Genomic DNA, 14,048 nt, shown 5'->3' on the forward strand with positions numbered 1-14,048 from the left:
CGGCTGAAATGCCAGAAACCGGTCCCCGGTAGCTTGTCTCCTTTCTGGTGAAGAATTGGCTTGGTAGTTTAGTCTGCCCTGTTCCCATGATGCACTGGGCCAGGGACAGACTGATTTGCATATAGCCAGGTTCTGAGCTGGGATGGGGCAGTGAGATAAATAACGGTGATGGATCAAGCCCTGATCTTTGGACTGGGTAAGAGTGGTCTGCTTAATTCAGACACTCTGTTCATCACCACCCCCTTTCTGAATCGTTTTTGGCCACTATAGGTGTGGCAGGGTATACTCAGACATGAGTCCCTTTCTCACTGCTCCATCAGGATTCAAGCAAGCCGGGCCGAAGACGGCTGAAATGCCAGAAACCGGTCCCCGGTAGCTTGTCTCCTTTCTGGTGAAGAATTGGCTTGGTAGTTTAGTCTGCCCTGTTCCCATGATGCACTGGGCCAGGGACAGACTGATTTGCATATAGCCAGGTTCTGAGCTGGGATGGGGCAGTGAGATAAATAACGGTGATGGATCAAGCCCTGATCTTTGGACTGGGTAAGAGTGGTCTGCTTAATTCAGACACTCTGTTCATCACCACCCCCTTTCTGAATCGTTTTTGGCCACTATAGGTGTGGCAGGGTATACTCAGACATGAGTCCCTTTCTCACTGCTCCATCAGGATTCAAGCAAGCCGGGCCGAAGACGGCTGAAATGCCAGAAACCGGTCCCCGGTAGCTTGTCTCCTTTCTGGTGAAGAATTGGCTTGGTAGTTTAGTCTGCCCTGTTCCCATGATGCACTGGGCCAGGGACAGACTGATTTGCATATAGCCAGGTTCTGAGCTGGGATGGGGCAGTGAGATAAATAACGGTGATGGATCAAGCCCTGATCTTTGGACTGGGTAAGAGTGGTCTGCTTAATTCAGACACTCTGTTCATCACCACCCCCTTTCTGAATCGTTTTTGGCCACTATAGGTGTGGCAGGGTATACTCAGACATGAGTCCCTTTCTCACTGCTCCATCAGGATTCAAGCAAGCCGGGCCGAAGACGGCTGAAATGCCAGAAACCGGTCCCCGGTAGCTTGTCTCCTTTCTGGTGAAGAATTGGCTTGGTAGTTTAGTCTGCCCTGTTCCCATGATGCACTGGGCCAGGGACAGACTGATTTGCATATAGCCAGGTTCTGAGCTGGGATGGGGCAGTGAGATAAATAACGGTGATGGATCAAGCCCTGATCTTTGGACTGGGTAAGAGTGGTCTGCTTAATTCAGACACTCTGTTCATCTCCACCCCCTTTCTGAATCGTTTTTGGCCACTATAGGTGTGGCAGGGTATACTCAGACATGAGTCCCTTTCTCACTGCTCCATCAGGATTCAAGCAAGCCGGGCCGAAGACGGCTGAAATGCCAGAAACCGGTCCCCGGTAGCTTGTCTCCTTTCTGGTGAAGAATTGGCTTGGTAGTTTAGTCTGCCCTGTTCCCATGATGCACTGGGCCAGGGACAGACTGATTTGCATATAGCCAGGTTCTGAGCTGGGATGGGGCAGTGAGATAAATAACGGTGATGGATCAAGCCCTGATCTTTGGACTGGGTAAGAGTGGTCTGCTTAATTCAGACACTCTGTTCATCACCACCCCCTTTCTGAATCATACTTTGAGACATTCAGCTCCTTCCTGGAGTGGGTTTTGAGGCAGACAACGGGTCACCATCATGTCATGCACCACCTGGATGACTTTCTTTTGCTGGGCGCAGCTGACTCACAGGAGTGTGCGTGGGCATTGCAGGAATTTTGCGTACTCATGCATGCTTTTGGGGTCCCGTTGGCACCAGGAAAAACGGTTGGGCCAGCAACATGTTTGGAATTTCTAGGCATTGAATTAGACTCAGTTGAGGGTTGTTTCAGGTTACCCAAGGAAAAGATCACGAAATTCAGAGCAGCCTTACAGCAATGTTTGGTTAAAGAGAAAGTGACTTTACCAGCAGGTGCAGCAGACCCTGGGTCAGCTGAATTTCGCGCGGAGTTATACCGATGGCACGCCCCTTCTCCCGCTCCATCGCACTAGACTGTCAGTTGAGGTTCGCCAGGACATGCGGATATGGATGGCATTCCTGGAGGATTTCAACGGCAGAGTAGTGTGGTACGGCCCCCCCCACTACGTCTGCGGAGTTAGGTCTATGGACAGATGCTGAAGGCAGTGTGTGGTTTGGTGCCATACTTGGGAACCAGTGGGTGGTGCAACGGTGGCCGGCCTGGTGGGAAGAAGGCGGTTTGACAGCAAACATCGGTTTCTTGGAACTGTTTCCAATATGGGTTGCATTAACGGTCTGGCCTGAACATTTGTGCAACCAATCTGTGGTCTTCTGGTCAGACAACATGACCGTAGTTGAATGTATCAATCAACAGGCAGCGCGGTGTAAGTTTATACTCCGCCTCATGAAGGAGAATGTGCTGAGATGCTTGAAGTTGAATGTACAGTTTAGGGCCAAGCATGTCCCAGGGGTCTTGAATAACGCAGCTGACGTACTCTCTCACTTTAAGATGCAGGTTTTCAGGGAACATCTACCAACTGCAGAGGCCACACCGGCACACTTCCCATCAGCACTCTGGCAAATTGGTGCCCCCAACTACAGAACCTCGTGGCAGCCAGCCTAGCCCCTCGGACCAGGACGGCGTACGAAGGGGCGTTCATGTCTTATTGCTGTTTTTTGGGGCAAGACTGGGAGGTTAAATGGGATCAGGAGGGAAATTTTACCTCATACATGGACACTTTGCACAAAGAAGGGCGCTCAGCGGCGACAGCTAGCAGACACAAGGCAGCTGTTTCTTTCTTCGCGCAGCTAAGGGAGGGCCAGAGATCCCACAAACAGTTTCCTAGTGTGGAAGGCATTGAGGGGGTGGCGGCGCCTACAAACAAACACTGCTGATTCCAGACAACCAATATTTTTGGAGCGGCTGGCAGCACTATTGGAGGCCTTGTCTGACACTTGTATCTCCGCAGGGGAGGTGCTCCTATTTACAGCCGCGTTTTCATTGGCCTTTTGTGGGGCATTACGAGTAAGCAAACTGGTGGCTAACAACAAATTGGACACGCTAGGTGGTCTCCGGCTCGATAACACAAAAATAATGGGCGATACAATGTTGTTAACAATACTCAAATCAAAAACAGATCAGGAGGCCCGGGGTATAGCTTGGTACTCAACCGGACGTAGAGGCGTTCATCAGGCAACGGGTAGGTGTGGCAGTGGGGACATTGTTGATACATGCAGATGGTACCCCTTTGACCAGGTTTCAGTTCAAAAGAGTTTTGTCAATGGCAATCAGCAAGGCGGGCTTAAATCCAAAGGATTTTGGGATATATTCTTTTAGAATTGGAGCGGCCACTGAAGCAACAGTATAAAGAGGATTAGGAGATGGTCTTCCAACAGTTATAAACGTTATGTGCGGCTGCACATGTTGTAGGGTGCAACTAAATCACCTGACACCTGCCTTTGTTGTTTTATTTATGTTTCAGTTTCTCGAGCCTGTGACGCAGGGCGGGAACTGGTACCGGGTCATCAACAGCATCCATCGTCAGCACGGCGAACGCAAGAAGACAGAAGAAGGACACATGTAGTCTAGGTTGTTGGTCACTCGTATGTTAAACATGCTAAACCCGTTTTCTTTGCAGGCGAATGTAGATGGAGGGCGGAGCTGAGGGGTTTCATGGTTTCATTTCATGGTAGGGGGGGCTCTGCCTCAGCCAGCTTAGGGGGTTCTTTTTAGAATTACTCGGCAAACACACTCCTCCGCCCTCAGTGGTTATCCTACACCTGGGGGGAAACGATTTGGTAAAACTGGGCAGGAGGGTCCTTTTGGAAGAGATTATCTCGGTAGCGGGTTGGCTTGCAAAGACATGCCCAGGCTGCACCATAGTGTGGTCCAAGTTGATACCTAGACTGCAGTGTAGGGGGCAGGGACTCTGTCAGGGCTTTGAATCACTCTGTTAAAAGGATCAACAACAGGATAGAGAAATGATCCTGACCGGCTCAATTGCAGACTACTCCACATGGGTGCATCTGGGGGGACCATTTCTACTTGCGCGACGGGGTCCACCTGACTGAGACAGGCAATGAGTTATTGACAAAGAATATTTTGGCATGGTTGGAGGGTTTTGCGAGGTAGGTATGACCTTTCGGAGTAGGAGTTTTTTTGGGGGCCAGATTGTCGGTCAACTATGCTGGCCAGTGGTGGTAAGGTCATGATCGGTGAGCAGCAATTTAAGGTCCTTAGGGGGCGTCACCATTCTCGAATGGGGTCACCCAGGGGGAGGGGCCAATGGTCTCCCCTAGAACTTCAGGGGCAGGATATCCGCTTGGTTGGAAGGGTGCGGGGGAGAGAGTCACGCTTTCCTTGGGCTGTTAGCCATCCCGCACGTACACTATGACGTCATCAAACGGTGCAGAGTGAAAGGGCCCTCCTTTTGGTTTAATGGAGTTCACGGAGCGTACGGGGTAACCAGGAGAGGGACGTACTCTCCCGGTAACCGGGCCCTGTCGCGCATGCCCACTCATACGTGAGGGCGTAGCTGGATAGTAAGGATCTGACACCGGTTAGCGACCTTGCCGTAGGCCCAAAAATGCAAGGATGCAAAATTCATACGTAGGATGTTAGATTAGGTTAGGAAATACGCTGTATTAGACATTTGTTAAGGTTAGCCCTTTCATACCTGTCTACATTGCTGTAAATCTAATGTCAGAATTTTGCATATTAATGATTGTGTTAATGTTTTATTTTAACAATTTTTTATTTGTTTTCATATTTTAATAAATACGGCCGGGGGTCGTGAGACCGCCTGCCTTCCAAAGAAACTCCTCGCGTGGCTAATTACTTAATGGGTTGGTGTGGTGGTGCACAGGACAGGGAGGGGGTGGTCGGTAGTCCCAGGCCATATACATTATACCCACCGTCGTAATATTAGGTCCTACCTCTATAATCTCACCTGAGGGGGCCTTCTTTGCCATTAAACTCTTCTGGTCTTTTTTGCTAAATCTCATTCTCTTTAACAGGTGTTTATTTCACTCCATTTGCTCTGGCGGCATTATTTTACTTACTTTCTCTCGCTTTGCCTCAAGGTCTCTATTGCGTTTTCTCTTTCTTGTTACATTCCATTATTTATATCACTCTAAGACAGTGGTCGAAGTGGGCGGGAATGGCAAGGCACGGCGTGCCCCTACTTCTTTTATTTAACCAAGTCTGTTCCCCTACTTTGTAAGTTTAACATGAGTCTCCCAAGGCCTATAGACAGGGCTTGGCGTTCGTGGCAGGTCGGGGAGGCAGGACTGGCAGAGAACGAAAAGGACTCTGTTTCTTTCTTCCTGCTCATAAGGTGCACAATGCCCATGACCCCCCTTTCCTCCCCCAGTCAGCCCCCGTTGTGTGTGGTAGATCGTGATGAGGCAGCTTCCCGGGCACACACAATAGCCGCACCCGAGCATTTCACAGGTCTTTAAAAGACCATTTGCATGCTAAAGAGGCTTTGTTGCTTTTCAACCCTTCCAGAGCCTCTGACTCTCCACTCTGCAAATTGCTAGAATCGTTAACCCCACACCGAAATTCTTCGTAGCCCCCACCCCCCTAATTTGTCTCTAGTTACGCCTCTGCTGCCCAGAGAAGCCAATAATAAAGATGTAATGATAACTCTGGTGATTAAAGAGAGATGTAGTGTCCACTTCTCATGCTCTGCCACTGGCAGCTGCTCACCACCCCCAGCAGCTACCCACCCACTTTCTTACTCTCTCTCCCGCTCTTTATGTCTTGCTCCTCCTCACTTATTGAAACTGTTCTATTACAAACGCTTGTTTGAGGTACTATCCCATCGGCAAACTTTAAATAAGCCGATAGTGTATTTGGCTATATCAGACTTTTTGTTATGTAACAATGTAATTATTCCGTGTCTTTTTTCCCAATCTTAGTGGTTTTAATTAATCAACCTGGGAGGGATGAAAAGCTTTGCTGAATGTAGCTCCAGGCGTTCTCAAAATAACCTGGAGAGCCCACATCTCACCAGTACTGGGACGCCCTACACTGGTTATCTATTAAATCTCCTGTAACATTCCGGTATATTATACCTTGCCTTTCTGTCCAACATTTTTGCAATCCATTAACCCAGGTGCCCTCTCAAATCTGCAAATCAATTTTTGCATGTGATGTCACCACTAGGATCAGAACAGTCACATATGAAGACTTCTCTACATTTGTTGCCAACTTGTGTTGAATTCTCTACATTAAAGTCTACAATTCAAGTCTACAAACTTAGCCCAAGGTATTCTGCTTCACATGCTAAAAACCTTGCCTTTTAATTATTTCCCACTTTCCTCATTCCTCTCAGTAAGTTTAATAGTTTCTGTTTCTCTAAGCACCGATAAGCATTTGCATCTCTGCTCTATACAAAAAGAAAATAACGTTATTAAATCCGAACTACTTGATAGCAGGTTAGAGGTCATCCATGCTGTTCAGTCTCCAGTTCTAGACTGCTTGATTTTCTTTTGCTCTTAATCTTGGGAAGCTCGGATAGTTTCTTGCTGTAGTCTTTAGAGGAGATGACCACTGCAGGACGAGGGTGATGCTTTGCAGCAGAAGTATCAACAGCAGGATTATGCGTGGTTGAGGTGGGGATACGGAATGCGTAGGCAGTAGAAGAATGTGGTCATTGTGACTTGTTAGATCAATGTGACCATGGTCCGATTTGAGTCCTTAATGGCATTCTAGATAGGGTAATTTTAGAATAGTTGGTTGTGCACATATGAAGGTATAGAGTAGCACCTCCCTCCTAGGCCCAGCAAAGGAGCATCCATCTTGTTGGAACTTATGCAGCAGCAGTCCGCAATCCCCAGAGGTGTTCACGTTCAGAAGTCAATAAGAATCTGAGTACGCCTGACCCTGATCCAGGGGAGAGAGCATTTCTTCTCAAGCACTGCCTAGACCCGGGGGAAGATGGATCATTTTACAGAGAACATGCTTGAGGAACTATGCCCATAATTGGACATCTCATGGAACTAGATGTCAAATGGTCAACATAATCTTTAAAAATCTTGCACTCCGAAAATCAAAACAGAAGGCCTACATAGTAAAATATAATTCTGGCAGGATAAGGCTCTGGCTTCTTGATCCCAATATATTTAAGTATAAACAAGAATGCTAAAAATGTTACCTTATTTTCTCATGTAACGTCAGCCATGTAAAATGTATACAGTAACTTGATATGATTCAAGTGTGGGCATGCCTGCTTTAATTTAATACTGCATCATCTCCTTCGTCACCTCCTATGAGTAGGTTTACTGTCTTGCATCATCTCTTTTGAGATACTCATGTGACTTAAATACTGTGATCATCAATAGTCATGATGGCAAAAACATTTCATCTCTTTACACCGTCCATTTAATTGGGCTCAGCGGCTATATATATCTTTGTGATTTATGTCCGGCTCCTGCAGGCACCTTCCTACATTGATCTATTCAATGCATGGAATCCATGGGTTTCAACTGCTTCACAGATTTCCTCAATAGAATCATTACCTCACAAGGCTATTGTAATGTTTGTATGCCGGCTAGATGCATCAGATGGTAACCTATCTCAGTGGATTAAGGGACTTGCTGCAATGATCCGTGTGTAATCAAAGTAACTGGTTTCTTTCAAACTAATGGAATAGCTCAGTTGTTGCAATGCACTGTGCGTGATCTGTATTTCACAGGGTTAAATCCTAGCAGAGTGCTCCGTGGGCTCACACATTTGTTAGAGATTTAGTGACCACCTTTAGGGCATAGGTTCTGTTACTGATAAGAAAGCGAAGTGTGTTATGCACAAGCTTCAATCATCTGCATGTCATGCCCATAGCATACATTTGAATCCCTGCCAGGCCAACTTGTGTTTTCATTATTCTGAGGGTGATCAAACGAGTACCTTTGGGAAGTAATTAATGCAGTATCTAACACTAATTAGAGGGTAGTTAATAATTACTTTTATGTTCTATGCATTATAGGTGGACATTATTGGCTGAGTGTTCACATACAGTTCAAATATAAGAAATATATTGTCCATTCAGGAGACCTGTTTTCCTTACCTGCTCTAGAGGTGAACTGCAGCACATTTTATTTTTGTATGTCAATCAGCAGAAATACTATGCTTGCCTGTTCAGAGGGCTGGAGCACGGAGACACAGCTCTGAGGGGCCATAGCTGACATGTGCTCTTGTGCTGCAGCCCCCCCCCCCCCCCCTGACCTCCCACACCTATTCCCAGGATACTTTTTTTTTAATTAAGATCTTTTTATTGAACATAAACAAGCTTCAGTACATAGTTAGTTCATAATAGCAGATTCTGTGAGACATGCAATTCAGGATTCACAATGCACAACATACACCTTGTCCCTCGGTAGCGCCCACTGTGCAGCAACAGCCTTCCCTTGACATAATTTGCAGCATCAATGTTCCCACATCAGTGCACCCTGCTCCCTCTGGCCTTCAACTATATCCTCTATACTTGGCCCAGGTACCCCATATCTTTTCGCCTTTTTGTGGCCATCACCCGTTCTGCACCATAGCACAGTCAAGGTTTTTCTTCCAGGCTGCAAGTGTGGCGGGTGTCCCTGCTCCCCATGCTCGGGCGATGTTCCTCTTGGCCACTCCTCCCACCAGAACTAACCAGGTCTTGGACCATTGCAGCCAATTCGTTTCGCCAGTCACACCCAAGATGAGCCACCTTGGATTAAGCGGGACATCCTCGTCCACCACGTTCATCATTACTCGAGTTATACCTTCCCAGTATGTTTGGATCCTAGGGCATGATCACAGTATATCAAAGAGGGACCCTGTCTCACCGCACTCCCGCACGCATTCGTCAGTCTCGCAAGTACCAATTCGGACGTAAACTATTTGAGAGGCATAGGATCTATGGAGAATACAGAGCTGAATGAGCCGGAATCTTGCCCTTATAGCTATTTCACGGGGGGTCTGTAATGCTTCAGCCCAATCGTCGTCCTCTAACAGACCCACATCGGACTCCCAAGCCTCCCGCAGTGGGCCCAAATAGGCTGGGGTGTTGTTAATCAATTTCCGGTAAGTCAGGGAAATGGCCTCATCAATCATGGGATCTAAGAGTAGATGCTCCTCAAGTGGTGAGTATTCAGGTAGTCGGGTACCTTCATGTAGATGGCAATATAGTGCATGGTGCAGCTACTCCCAGGATACTTAAGTGCCTAAGATAAAACTGGCACTGTGTGTCCTCAGGTCAATGGTTATAGAGAGGGCTGGGCCAGCTCTCTGCACTACTCCCTTATGGACTGGACATCCTTTGGTCGAGCAGGATAAGGGGTAGATCTGCCTATGGTGGTGAGAGGGAGTAAGTTGGTGATACACCCGTCCCATGGCTGTGCAGTGTGGGGCCACCAGCTAGACTGAGCCTCAGAAACATGGCTGCTCCTTTTGGTCAGATCACTGAATGCCCACCCACTCCCGTTTGTGGAACAAGCTAACATATCCACCACTCAAATTACTTTCATATTTCACCATACTAATTCCCCACTAATCCTTTATGGGTTCCGGAGTACCATGCTACTCACAGAAAAAGTGCTTTGATGCCTCTTCAGGGGTAGTACGCGCTATAGAAATGCAATTACAATACAATAAAAGATAGAGTGGTCTCAAAATGGCCAGATTGATTTTATTCACCCAAACATATAGCGCCACTTTACTAAGTTTGCCAGTGAAGCGCTACTTTTGTTTTCATGTCTTTCTTTGAACAACATTGATTTCCATGGGTGGGGAAGGGCACCATTCCTGGGGGTACTGACACGGGTGGGGGGGGTTCATGTTTGCAAGTATCTTATGTTTCTAAAATCACTTGCTGCCTCTGCCTGACCTCCAGCAAGTTTCGTGCCACAATAAAAATGTAATAATAACTCCAGTGATTAATGTTCTTCCTAGAGAGAGATGGAGTTTTGTCAAGGGGGAATTTTGACTCATGGAAAGGTACCATGCAGATCACAAAGTGCACATAATGTAAACACGTCAGTGGGTTACTGCTTTTGTCAGAGAGATCCTTTTCCTACTTGCAGTTTATAAGTCAAAATTCTAACATAGAACAGTGAACTATTGACTGTCATCTAAGAGCTGCAATCAAACTGCAAGGTATAAATTAGAGAGTTATGTTGCTAAGGGTGTTCATATGAATAAAATCAATTCTGATTATTAAAGAGAACCCCCAACCATGGTATTACATTCTAAATTCAGAGTTTGTGTTTCTCCACACCAATCACTATTAAACTATACTGCTTACTAGTATAGTGTCATGTGACTCCTGCACCTTGTAGTACTTTTCCTTATGTATTTCCTATAGAGTGATTTACACACATATGATTGTCTCTCGGTAATGTGTGTGATGTAAGGTGCTCTGACACCCTACACTGGTATCAGCGGCGCTGTAAATCAAATCAAATGCATCTGATCGAGAAAGTGGTTATCAAGGGGCACTGTTGAATGGTGGTGGAGAGGGAATACAAGGCGGAGGGATTCATTGGGGGCACCAACAAACATTGTCGCACAGGGCTCCAATAGCGCTAAAGCCGGCCTTGCCCTTGAGACCATTCTGCTGCAGCCATTGGTACCTCTATTGGCCTTGTTTCAGCAGTAGTAGGTGCCACGCACTAGGGATCACCAATGCAGGATTTGAACGCACACCAAACTTAGTTTACAAACTTCATGGTCTCTCTGCTTCATGCACAAGCACTTTAACCGCATCGCTGCGGCGGCTTTTCCCGCTGTGTGCGGCGTTTTTTAAAATACCGCGTTACATGACGAGCTACATGACGAGCTCAGCTCGTCATCAGCATACGAGCGCCGTAGCTGATGACGAGCTGAGCTCGTCATCAGCATCGAAGGGGTTAAACATGGGCTGCCTGCTTTGGGACCACTGGAATTATGTAGCAATGGAGGACAAAATTATTCTGCAGTGTTGACTAAATTATGCAGCAAAAAAAGCTGCAGCGTAATGCTGTATATTTTCTTTTACACATGCTAACAGTCTGCAAAGATTTTGCCTTATTATTAGCAGTTCAACATACAATGCAGCAGTGAGAAGCATGATCAGTCAACCTTTGCCAAGGGCTGTCCACTTCGCAGAAACACAAGCCATGTTTGTTTGTAACTTTTGATCCGTTTGAGCTACAAACAATTTATTAGTTAAAATCATCAAATTATGCAGCAGGTGATGCATTATGTGGCAAATATTGCAGAGCCATAATTGTATAGAAAACATTTGCAAACTAGGATATTTTGCCATTCATGTTTGAACTGCTCTTGTGGAAAAAGGGAGAAGTGCTGATGACAGAAACTCCATGGCTTGGAGAAAAAATGGCTTGTGATTCCTTTGGGACATTCTGAGATTGGAAATAAATCCCACTTTCTGAATGTATTTTAATGTCAATAACTCATATTAAACCCTAAATAAACGTGTCAATGGGTAGTGAAATGCCAAACAAACACTAAAAATGTGAATGATTTTCTCTTTCTGGCCACACCTCTGACTCCGCCCACTGGCCTAATTCGCGGGTTGTTCCCGCCCCCCTGATCTCCGCCCACAGTTCCCTACTTTTTTTTACCCCCACTTCGACCACTGCTCCAAGACTATTTCTTGTTGTGCTACAGTGAGACGCGGCAGAAGCAGCAAGTCTCAGTTGACTACTTCCCTGCCAACAATAGATGTGGTTTATTAAACAATTCGAGAAATACGTATTTGCGAGCCTCCTCGAGCAGCTGTAGCCAATGGATGCAAGCGTACCCTGAGCCAATCATATCCCCCGTAGACACAACTAAGGGCGGCAATGAAAAGTTTCACGCAGCGCGTGGACTCCGCCTCCGCGTTTGCGTGTTACGTGACGCCTGGATAAGGCCTCGTCGTATTATAACGTCCTCAATCAGAAAAAACGAAATAGTTGAACAGAACCGAAGCGTATATCCGTTAATGCAGGTCTGTATGCAGAACCTTTATTGACGTTTTAAGGCTTTTGGGGGGATTTTGCAACTTCTTATCATAAACTTTGTGGTAATTTGGAGATTTCCAGATTGCTCGGCAGGATATCTTTCGCTCTCAGCTGTATTTGTTTTAAAATAAATGGAAGTGATATAGTTAAAAATAAGCTTGTTTGCGATATTTCCAGCGCCAAGTACTTTTAGAAGAGAGATGCGGAAAGTAATATGTTACGTAATTGTCACCTCGAAGAACCTGGCTGCCTTTAAATGAGATGCACCAAGTACTTCTCCCAGTGGGAATGCTGGCCGCCAGGAGATTAATGAAGGAAGTTGAGGTAAATTAGATCCTACATTTCCTTCTTTGTACAGCTTTCTTAGGGTCGTTGCCTTTTCGACATGTTTTTACTTTATAGAATGCTGTATGCCAGCTTGGGAAATAAAAATGTGCTAATGTCGTGTGCTGCATCAGACAAATACGTACACCTTGTAATCCACTACCAAAGGCAGAACTCTCATAATTAGGGTTACCAACTGGCAGGGTGCAAATTCAGGACGGTCAGTGTAAAAATTCAGGACAAAGGGTCAAAATTCAGGACAGAAGGTGAAAATTCAGCACAAAAATTTGGGACAAAACAAGTTTTACGGACATATTAGAGGAGGTGGCACAATAATATATAAGTTAGTAAATAGACAACCAAAATCAATACAAGTCAAAATAAGTTTATATAAGGTTGAGCCAATCGTGCACTTCACAGTTTTTCAGTATGCGCGCAACTTTGCAAAGCGACATCGGGCCCTTTCTGCAATCAAGATTTGTGCTAGCAACGATAAACATTAATAAATAGTATTTTTTATTTGTATGTTGAAATCTGTCTTTTAAATGTACAGTGAGAACTGAGTTAATTATTTTATTTTTATTTTCTCCAGCATGGTGCCAAGACAAAAGCAGAATGCTTTGCCCTAGTCCCTTGCAGGAGTAGGCACACCACATGCTGTCACTGCAATTGGTCCCATTAGCAGTTATAGAATGACAATCAGCTGCAGTCTCAGACTGACAATGGGCCGCTCCACAGTCTGCAGGAGGGAGGTCCGGGAGGGGCGGCTGCAGGGAGCCTCTTCAGTTTAAAAGATTAGAGCAAGAGGCCTGAATGAAATCTTTTTAACTCGGGGTGCCTCTCGCATGGTAAACAGCATGCCTTTCTGATTTTTCTCATTTTGATTTTAGTATGATGTCTGTAAGGCTTCCGTAATTTGAGATCCCCAAATTACGGACACCTGGTGGACATCATACTAAAATGACGGACGGTCCGTGAAATTTACGGACGGTTGGTCACCCTACTCATAATGCCCAATTATTCTTGAGATCTGCCCCATCACTCTGTAAAAACGCAGTACCTGTCCTGATAATATGGTAATTACGGGTAGCCAGATGTGAGGGTCGACGTAAAAATGGTAATTACAGTGCCACGTTCGTAGAACACCAGTTCCAAAATTGGCAGTTAATTAAAATGTTAATCTGCTTGCATACATGCCAACATTTCAGAAGAGCAAAGAGGGAGATTAAAAAAAAATCGGGAGAATGGGGCCTTGAATCGGGTTACTGGCATGTATGGGCTTTTGAAGTGTGCTGCTTCAGGATTTGACATTTGAAACACAAATGCACGTTTTTTCTTACCTTTCAGAAGCATGGAGCGCAATGGCAGGCAGAGAGAGTGTGATGCAAGTGTTGTGCACTGGCCTGGCAGGTTGCTGGCAGTGCATGCACCCCACCCCCGTTTGACAGCACGGGCTAAACCAGCTTCCTGTGCACAGACACAGCCCCCCCCCCCAATACTTCACAGGTCTTTAAAAGACCATTCCCTCGTTAATGACGCTTTGTTGGTTTTTCACCCCTTCTAGAGCCCCTGCATTGCCACTCCAACTATTTCTGGAAGAATTAGCACTTTACACAATACCAAGCCCTGTCAGCTGAAACCCCGAGGAATCGGGTTTTTGCTTGCAGGAATCGGGAGGCGGGAGACTAGCCTTGAAATCGGTAGTCTCACGCCTGAATCGGGAGGGTTGGC

General features: G+C 46.1%; 1 protein-coding gene across 2 annotated transcripts in view; it reads left to right on the forward strand.

Annotated features, from left to right (window-relative positions):
* Positions 1-11,827: 11,827 nt before the first annotated feature.
* EXD1 (exonuclease 3'-5' domain containing 1) overlaps positions 11,828-14,048 on the forward strand; it is a 995,593-nt gene continuing 993,372 nt past the window's right edge. Inside the window, exon 1 of one of the 2 annotated variants that reach the window (XM_086937165.1) lies at positions 11,828-11,980. The gene's annotated coding sequence lies outside the window, so the exon portion shown is untranslated. The remainder of the gene's footprint in view (positions 11,981-14,048) is intronic. The other variant, XM_086937166.1, reaches the window with a different exon arrangement.

The sequence above is a fragment of the Lissotriton vulgaris genome, chromosome 9 (genome assembly GCF_964263255.1).
Source record: "Lissotriton vulgaris chromosome 9, aLisVul1.2, whole genome shotgun sequence".
Taxonomy (NCBI): Eukaryota; Metazoa; Chordata; class Amphibia; order Caudata; family Salamandridae; genus Lissotriton; species Lissotriton vulgaris.